The following is a 10,640-nucleotide window of genomic DNA, read 5'->3' as shown; positions in this document are numbered from 1 at the left end:
GTTTTATCATTATGATGATTTAGTAAAAGTCGGGAAGTCAATAACGGAAATTGTCGGAAAAAAACGAACGCGGATATTTTTAACGGACATTTTATTCATGAACACCTTTACGTGATTGAATTAAAATGGAAGAAATGGAAGCAGTTTTAAATCGGTGTGGTTAACGTTCCCCAGTTGGCATTTTCACAAGGAAAAAATAACCCCTGGCTTAATTTGTAAGTTGTCGCTACAAGATTTCGCATATTTAGGTATGAACGACAGGAGAAAAATAATGGAATTGAGAATAGGTTGTGTTCATTTCAGCAGCAATTAGTTAAAACATATTTTATTTGCTGAATCAAAGCAAAATGGATTAGACACAAGTAAATCATACTTATGAAGTCTTCTCCATAATACAATATAAAGTTACAATAATAGTATAATATAATGGACATGCATATAAAACATACAATTTATGCAGTATAATACTAGCTTTGATAGGTGAACAAAGAGAATAGAGAGTAAAAAAAGAAAAAGAAAGTTTGAAAAGTCGTATAAATCTGTGACGATGACTTGTGAATTGATGACAATGATGACGTTCCGTGTCAGTAATAATAACGCTCTATCAAGGCATAAGAAATCTGTTTGACCTTTTTATGAAATTTTGAACATGTTTGAAAATTTGAATATTTTGTTCGTTCGAAAGTTCCAAGTGTCCGCAAATTAATAGTTTTGTATCTAAAACAAAGTTTTCGGATAGCCAGTTAAGGTTATGGAATAAGGTTTTTCTACATAATGTGTATTTTGGGCAAACGAAGAAGTAATGGTAGACATCCTCAATATCGGACCCACAATGGCAAGAAGGATCATCTATAATATTAGCTCTAAATAGGTCATTGTTTAAGAATGAAGCGGAACATCGCAATTGCGTTAAGATTATATTTAATTTCCTTGGGCCGTACAAATAAAACGTTTCAATTTTACATAATAGACTATCGTTTTTTAATTCTTTCTTAAATTTAGAAATAAAGTCGACACTGCGAATTTTTGGATCAAGTTTATTCCATTCACGTATAGTAGAGGGAATAAACGATTCAGTAGTAAGGGAAAGTCTACAAAATGGTACAATAATATCATGACCATTTCGCAACGGGTAGTTGGTTGTACTTTGTACACAAGGAGGTACAAGATTACATAAATATTCTGGTGCATGCTTTTGGTTCATGTTATAAAACATCTGTAATTTTCAGCAGCAATATTTTGACTAAGAGTTATAACAAGTTTTTCATTCCCAAAGAAGCACTGGAATCCCTGCTTGAAATCGATTTAACTGTTTTAAAAACATTCCATGTGGACTACCCCCCCCCTCCCCTTTGTGCTCTTTTTTTTCAACCCTTGAATTAAGCTTTCCAATCTAATTAAAATTAACACATTGCTTTCTAACCAATCTGTTCATGCACCGGACCGGCAACTTTCTTTATTTAATACGAAAATCTAAAGTGCCGTTATACACATGCATGTTGTTTGCTTGGAGTATACGCCCGCAAAGAAAGAAATAGCCTAAGTCGTTAGATTATGGAACGCCATGACTGTCTTCTGGTGTTGATTGTTTAATATGTTCGATGCTTTATGCATTATGTTCAGTAGTATGTATATTTTGTTCAGTAGATATCCTATTATGTTCAGTAGTTATTACATTATGTTTAGTAGATTTCACATTATATTCGGTGCTTTGGTTATTATGTTCAGTAGTTTCATTATTATATGCAGTGGTATTTAAATTATGTTCGGTACTTCTGACGTTATATTCAGTACATTTTTCATTATGTTCAGTACTTTCGACATTATGTTCAGTAGATTCAATATTATTTGCAGTACATTATGTAATACCTTCAGTAGTCCCGCTTTCTTTATATTCAGTAGATTATTCATTATGTTCAGTAAAAGCATCTGTATTATATTCGGTTCGTTCAACTTTATGTTCAGTGGTTGTATCATTATGATGATGTAGAAAAAGTCGGGAAGTCAATAACGGAAATTGTCGGAAAAAAACGAACGCTGATATTTTTGACGGACGTTTTATTCATGAACACCTTTACGTGATTAAATGAAAATAGAAGAAATAGAAGCAGTTTTAAATCGTTGTGGTTTACGTTTCCAAGTTGGCATTTTTCATCAGGAAAAAATAACTCATGACTTAATTTGTAAGTTGTCGCTACAAGATTTCGCATATTTAGGTATGAACGACAGGAGAAACATAATGGAATTAAGAATAGCTTGTGTTCATTTCAGCAGCAATATTTTGACTAAGATAGCTCGAACAAATAAGTAACGGATAACTTTTTTTTTAATCCGTTCATGTCCGCTAGACGTCCGTTCTTATCTGTTAGACGTCCGTCAATATCCGTTGCATGTCAGTTTAGCATCTGTTTAGTCCGTCGACGTCCGTTCTGTTCGTCGGAAAATTTTGAGCATGTTCAAAACTTTAAACTGACGGCCATTGCATGAAATGTCCGTTGAACGTCCGGTAGGCGTCTGTTTTGTACGGTACTCGTCCGTTTCGTTTCCGTTTTGTATCCATAACGTGTCCATTATACATCAGTTTGAGGTCTGGCAGATAAATTCACCAACGGACTTCTAACGGATAAAACGGATGTTGAACGAATGTGAAACGGACTTCTACCGGACGTATAACGGATAAAACGGATGATGAACCGATCTTAAACGGATAAATGCCAATTGAAAATTTCGCCTCTGAAATGCCAATTAGCCTTTCTTAAGATTCATGAATTCTTATTATTCATAATCGATCTTAGAGTAAGGGCACGTCTTCACAATCAAGCAGCTTTTATTCAGTTCAGACACTGCCCTTTGGCGGTACTTGCCTGTGGTTTAACGGATGAAATTGAAGTTGAACGAATGTGAAATGGACTTCTACCGGACGCATAACGGATAAAATGGAGGATGAACGGACCTGATTGTCTCTCTAATCCTGGAAATAAACCATGTCTCAAACAATCAGAAATAAACTTAGCCTTTTGTTCCCACTAACAGCAACCTTGTGAACAAACTCACCTGAGCGCATCCATTCTGGTTCAAGACGGATACGTGTTGAACGTCTAGGTACAGGAACTGGAGGTAATGGTATCACAACTGGTTCTGGTTGTATCTCTATCTCATCCTGTTGATCTCCTGAAGCGCTTCCTACTGTGCTTTGAACATCAGAATCATCTCCACTGGCACCAGTTGCAGTAGAGTGGGCGTCCCCATCTAATTCTGTGTCATTCTGTACTGGAGTTTCCATATCTTGTAGAATAGGGTCCATATGATACTGTGGAATATCATAATCCAATCTAACAAGAACATCTAACTCCTCATCACTACTCTCATAATCAGATGGCTCTGGTGATGGCTGTTCTGCACTTTGTCTCAATCTTGTTCTTGGAGGTGGTACTGGTTTGGGTGGTGGTTCTGGCTTTCTTTGAGTGATGTAACCCACAGGCAAAAGAAGATTCCTATGAAGTGTGCGTCTACGGCCCTCTTCGTTCTCCTTCTGTACAGTGTAAACTGGCACATCACTGTTAGGTTGATCAATGATAACATACACATCATCTTCCCAACGGTCAGCTATCTTATGTTTTCCATCATAAGCTACCACTTTCACCAATACGTTATCTCCAATTTCTAAAGTAGCTCCTCTGGCTTTTAAATCATAGCCTGTCTTCTGTTTCTCTTTAGCTCTGTCTGCAGCCTTAGATGCCAACTCATAAGCCTTGACGAGTCTCTCTCTTAATTCCTGGATGTACTTGGACTGTGGCTGTCTGACTGTATCTGTGGTTAGTCCAAAAGCTATATCTATAGGCAAGTTAGGTTCTCTGCCAAACATCAGAAAATAAGGTGAATGGCTGGTGGCTTCATGGCGGATACAGTTGTAAGCATGTACAAGTGGAGCAACATGAGTCTTCCAATTTATCTTCTGGTGTGGCTGTAAGGTTCCCAACATGCCAAGTAGAGTCCGGTTGAACCTCTCAGTCATGCCATTTCCCATGGGGTGATAAGGTGTTGTTCTCGATTTCTGTACTCCAAGTAGCTGACAGAGTTCCTTAATCACCTTGCTTTCGAAGTTGGCTCCTTGGTCTGAGTGCAATCTCTGTGGTATTCCATAATGCACTATAAAGTTGTTAAACAGAGCTTCTGCTGTTGTTCGAGCGGTCTGGTTTCTTGTTGGTACAGCTTGAGCATAGCGTGTATAGTGGTCAGTAATTACAAGGATGTTCTGTATGCCTCCTTTAGATGGTTCCAATGATAAAAAGTCCAAACACACAAGTTCCATAGGCTGTGATGATGAAATGTTGATCAATGGAGCTCTGTGTGGGTCTTTCTTTCTCTTGAGACATCTGTCACAGTGGTTGATCCATTCATCAATATCCTTGTGTATTGCTGTCCAGTAAAATATATCTCTAACTAAGCTGTTTGTCCTATCTCTTCCTGAATGACCCATTTCATTGTGCAATGCTTCTAATACTACAGGTACATGTGTAGATGGTAGAACTAACTGTCTAACATCCCTTCCGTCAATGGTAATCTCCCTGTATAGTATGTTGTCATGCAACTTCAACTGATCAAAGTGTCGATTCAGAGAACTGGATGGTAGCTATCCTTTCTTGGGTTTAAATCCTGACTTCACAAAGTCAATCCAAGGCTTCAGATGTGTATCTGACTGTTGAACTGCAGCCCAATCAATATCATGCTCCACTTGCATGTGCAGATCAATGTTCATGGTGTTGATAACATCAGGTTCCACAACTAAAGTGTCAACATATGGTGTTCCTATGGTTCCACAAATTGCCTTGATACTGTCCAAAGATAAGGTTACTTCCTGTGCTGGTGGTAATCTTGAAAGTGCATCAGCATCGTTGTTAATCTTTCCTGGCCTGTATGCTATGTCAAAATCATATGCTGCAAGAGCTGGTAACCATCTATGGCCTGTTGCATCTAACTTCGCTGATGTAAGTACGTAAGTTAATGGGTTGTTGTCTGTTACCACATGAAATCGGTGTCCATACAATTATAATCATGGAACTTATCTGTAATGGCCCATTTTAAAGCGAGAAATTCAATCTTATGAGCAGGATAGTTTTTCTCAGCTTTGGTCAATCCTCTGCTGGCATAAGTACTTGTGCTTTTTTGTGGCAGAGTCATATTTGATTGATATATTAAAATATGATATTGTTGATTATTAATTTTATTGCAGTGTTTGATAGTTTAGTTACTCATTGTTTCTATTTCTAGCACTATTGTTCTAGTATCATTCTATTTTCCCTTTGGTGAACCTCTTTTCTGTCATATCATTTTGGAGGGAAAATTCTAACCTTTTGATTGGTCAATCTTTAGGCCATAGGCCTTACTATAGGTTTTCATTGTTTCTGGTAGATTTAGACTGTAGACATATTGGAATGCAGTAAAAATTACCTGCTTGATATATTCAACTCTGACATTCATAATATTTATATTATACTTCTTGGATTTTCAATATTCTTATATTCAGGTCAGTTGATTAACCTTATTTCTAATTAACAAACTAATAGTATGTCATTTTAATACTTTTTGAAAGGATTGATTGTATGTATTGAATGGAGGAATATTTGGAGTATGAAAGAGTAAAAGATTAAATCATTTTATAAAAACACAGAGTCATATTAAACATTTTAATATAAAACATTCTAGTACTTTAAATATTATAAAGTTACAAAAAAAGTAAAAGACAGATTACTTTGGTATTTGATTAATACAGAATTCTGAAACTACATATTTTAGATGTAGTTGTATATTTTATTTAATTGGTGAAATAGTCCTGTCACTGGACTTATGAATGTTATATTTTTATTTATTCAGGATATGGATTAAATACCTTGTCATATTGTCATATGAGTAGTGCTCAGATTTTATATACACGTACAGCACTGTGATGCTTCCAGATATTACACAGACCTATGTACCATATACATGGTAAGCATTGTGTTCTATGTTGTCTATTTGTAATGTCTGTGTTGTCAATGTTTTATTTAAGTAATTGTCTGTTTATGTGAAGTGTAGTTTATATGATATATTTATGTTGGTCAGAATTTGTATACTTTGTATACAAATCTATTTAAAAATGGACAACTCATTAAGAGATTTGAGATGTATTATTATGAGATACATATGAATTATATTGTATTGAAAAGTTAACTAAAGAGTTAGATTTGTGTGTTTAAAGTACTTATTGTAGTATATAGATATTTAAGGAATAAGTATGAATTGTAGTTATTCCCCTTTGCCCATATGTTACATGTACTGTCTTGTCATATGAATATTTATTATGTTCTAATTCGCCAAGCTTAACCGAACATAAATTATTTAGTCAATAAAACTCAACACATGTATACAATAGGAATGAGCTCTCCTTGTGAGTAGCACACTTATACTTTATTTTTCTTCAAACAACAAAACCATTTCATATATATTCATATTTCAATTGTCATTCAAACATCCATCTGCATCAAATTACTCCTAGTAAATCACACAATTTTCTCAATATAACAAAACAACGTATCGGGACTCCATCCCACTAAAAATCAAAATCAACAACAATCTACAAAACACAATAAATACATTATTATTACAATATAAATAAATTTGGTGTTTTTACTGTCTTCTGATTGGTTAAAATTATTAGTTTTATTTTCAATGTTGTCAATTTTGATGGCGACACGCCCACTCTGACGTTGAGTATTCATACGCCAACATGTGTGTACGTTTTTATTGTTAATATAAATAATATAAAAAGGTCTTTGACCTTATTTTTTATAGAAATTTATTTATAATGAATGGCAATAATTCATTTTGATTTTATTGAACCATAAAACTAATTTTTTACTCTTCACATTTTACATAATCCGCTTCGCGGATTATTCAATGTGAAGAGTCAAAAATTAGTTTTATGGTTCAATAAAATCAAAATAAATGATAGCCATTCATTAAATATATTGTCACATCATTACTGTCTAACTTAAATCTATCAAAATGGGTGGGGTGGGTGCATGGGGATGTGTATAACGAAACGGAAGGTATGCTACTCTGTAAAGGCAGAACTTCGAATAACTGGTTATAAAAATATCTTATATTTATAATGAGATTCTGCACGAGAATCACGATCCTACCCTCGTACAAACGGGTAGAATACCTGCATTGCGACATACAATAGCCAATCAAATCATACAATAACAAACCAGGTATGCAACCATGTGCTCATCAACACGTGTTGAACATAAACAAACACAAACAAGTCATGTGCTTCCGATACTATTAATAAATATATTTATTTGTTATTATATGTTGTAGGGTCTAAATATTGTGTATTAAAGAAAAGATCCCTAGAACATCGTTAATGTTGTATTTGCCCAGAAAATACTCCGTTACATTTTATTAATGATTTTTTTTATAAGAAAATGTCAATTCATCATGTTTTTCCAAGACCGGTGAAAAAGGGGGTTTGACAAATTGTCGATTTCCCTTGAAAATAAAAGGGAAGTAAATAGGACATTCCATTCCATTTAAAAAACAAACGTGTATATGGTATTAAAAAATAAATGATTTGATTTGTTGCTGAATAAATTCACAAAAAGACAGTTAATTTTGAAGAGAGAAAAAAAACATAAATTCTAAATAAAATGGTAATGTGAGTACTGTTTTTTGGAATGGAGAGAAACTAAGAACCTAAATATAGATGTATACCAACATTATCGACATAAACATATAATATGTACCTATTCTTTAAAAACACAGATCAGAAATTTCACCTGGTAGTCGATTTTAATCTGTATTGTATTATAAACCAATAAAAATTCGTACTATTCCAATCAACATGTAAATGTATTTTCTATAATTAAAGCTTGCAAAGAGAAATTAAAAACACACAAAGGTGTCAATATTTACACACCCATCGATAAGTTGTCATAAATCACGCATGTGGACGCTGGCATTAACTAATGGCCAGTATAAGAAGTCAAATCAAGCTGTGATTCATTTCCGCTCTAGATATTAAGAAGATTCAGTAGCAATAAAATTATGTTAAAAACAATTTTGGTGACCTGAACTGGTCCCCTCCCCCCCCCCCCCCCCCCCCCCCCCACGGTAAATCCGCCACTGATCATATGTAACATATCTCTATAGCAACTTAAGATGATAATGCTTATTCAATAGGTCAGATGTTTACGCAGTTATATTTCAAATTTGAGATCAATCCTTTGAGAAGTTATTAGCATTTTTCTTTTGATCATGTCATTCGGTCCAGTCATTAGTTAAACTGGACCCCTGTTGTGTTCACTTATCGCTACACTGACTTCGGTGCGAAGCTATAGATAGAACGGCGGACCAGTTTAGTCATTAGTGTAACCCGTTCAAAAACGAAACTTGGAATTTTCTTTTGACCCAACTATATGTCTATGATGGCATGACCAAACAAAAGTCAAAAGTTGAAAAAAGGAAAGAAACAAATAATAACAAAAGAAGTAGGTATTAGTATTAGTTTTAGCAGGTATTGTCATGTTTATGTGAATCACGTTTTCCATAACTTAAGTAGCTGTCTGCCTATTAAAGAATCATGCATGCAAAATCAAAAATTAGTGGCAGACCCATTATCATATATTTTACTGAAAAGGGCTGTAATATCAAGAAAAAGATAAAATTATAATAATTCCTACTGATATGGGTCGATTTGGTTTTTATCAGATCATTCAGTACATGGATTTTGAAGAATTTCACTGGTAATTGTTTTCTTTATAAATTTTGCATTTTTAAATTGAAATAAAATCTTTTATCGGTTACATTCATTAGAAATCTTTATAAAATCTGAAAGATAATTGTTTTACAATCCAATTTTGAAAAAAAAAAATGATTTGGAAATAGATAAATTAATTTGCTAAAATTTAAAGAAATTTGTATAGTAAACAGTGTATGGTTGCTAATGCAAATCGGAACTACTCGGCCTTCCTGGTTGCACGAAGAAAGTTATTGTACTGCATAGCGAGAATGGCCGAGTAGTTACGATTGGTTGCTAATGGTAGCTTCAAATTATCTCCCCTTTCGTGGCTCTCCAGTGTAGAAATACAATTGCCCTACAGTTAAATAACAATATGGCTGAGGAAGTAGACATCTCAGAGCAGACTATACACATTTATGCAGCCTTTCTCACTTTTCTAAGACTCCATGTTCACTTGTTTCAACCTCAGAAAATACTTCAAAGTTAATTTATTTAAAAGAATGTAAGAAGTCAGTATCAAATCACTTGCGTTCATTAAACATTTCATACGATGAGAACATTTTGACAGAAGCCGAGAAGGTCTTCTTATATGCTTACGTGTTGGTATATTTCGTTTAATGCCACATTTCACTGTTTGCCCTTATCATCGGTCATCTTTGGAGTTGAACTGGAAGAGGAAAACATCATGTGTGTTTCCTGGCCATACTGGAAAGAGTAAAGGGGATAGACCGATATCATACAGGACAAGCTACGCTAGGATTTCACAGGGAGGAACATTCTTGCCAATAGGATCAGGTAGGTTATTTCAGAGTTTTAGGAATAATTATATTCTCATAAATAGTTGTATCTTTTTTGTCATTGATGTCCAAATAATGGAGTTACCATTTGATTTGTAAAAAAAAAAGGGGGGGGGGGTAGTAGGATGAAATTAAAAATAAGCAGGGCAAGAGTTTTGAGTAACTGGGTCACAAAAAAACAGGATAAAAATATCACAATTGGAGAAAATGAAGAAAATTCCTGCTAAAAAAATCATTTTGTAATCCAATTTTATTGACAGTGTATCCCAAGATCTTATAATTTCCACAATTATATTCTGATGGTTGGAAATTCAATTGCCATATTCAAAGTTAATGGAAGAAAAGATATAAAACAATATAGAAACCATGCATAGTACTTTGTGCATTTACATGTACACTCAGAACATTTACATTCATGTACATGTTATAAATACCTGTTAAAAAATGTCCTACTGTTTACTTGCTCACGTGTTGCAGGGTTGGCAAAGTATTACCCGGCCGGGCTGGGCAATACTTCTAGAAATGGGTAATACTGGGCAATAGTGGGCAATATGAATTTTTAAGCTTATTTCAACACAAAATAATAAAGACTTGTTGTAGTTTCATAGTATTATAGCTAAATATATACATTTTATACAGATAACCATTGAGAGTCATTTCTAGCAGATTGAAAATTCAAGTTCATTCCTTCTCCACTTAAATTCTATGTAGGCAAAATTCCTTGTTAATTTTGAAGCTTTGTTTCAATAATCTAAACATTTTATTGCAGTGTTTATGAGGAATGTAAATTAAATTGCTATATATGCAATTATGATTGCTAAACAAATACCCTAGAGGGTCTTGTCATTCACTCCTATAGAAATGAAAAGGCTGATTATTGTTATATAAACATACCTGTGTTCTAATCTGAATAATTACTTATTAATGAGTTTTGTACATTTGTACTTTCTTACATGTAATTGTTAAATACTTTATACAATAGCTATATTGAGTTGAAGAAAAAAAATCTCAGAGTTGATTGAATAATTCTTTCTCAAATGTATACATTTGTACATGTACAT

This window comes from Mytilus trossulus, unplaced genomic scaffold (assembly GCF_036588685.1).
Source record: "Mytilus trossulus isolate FHL-02 unplaced genomic scaffold, PNRI_Mtr1.1.1.hap1 h1tg000085l___fragment_1__unscaffolded, whole genome shotgun sequence".
Taxonomy (NCBI): domain Eukaryota; kingdom Metazoa; phylum Mollusca; class Bivalvia; order Mytilida; family Mytilidae; genus Mytilus; species Mytilus trossulus.
Note: the sequence above shows the minus strand (reverse complement) of the source record.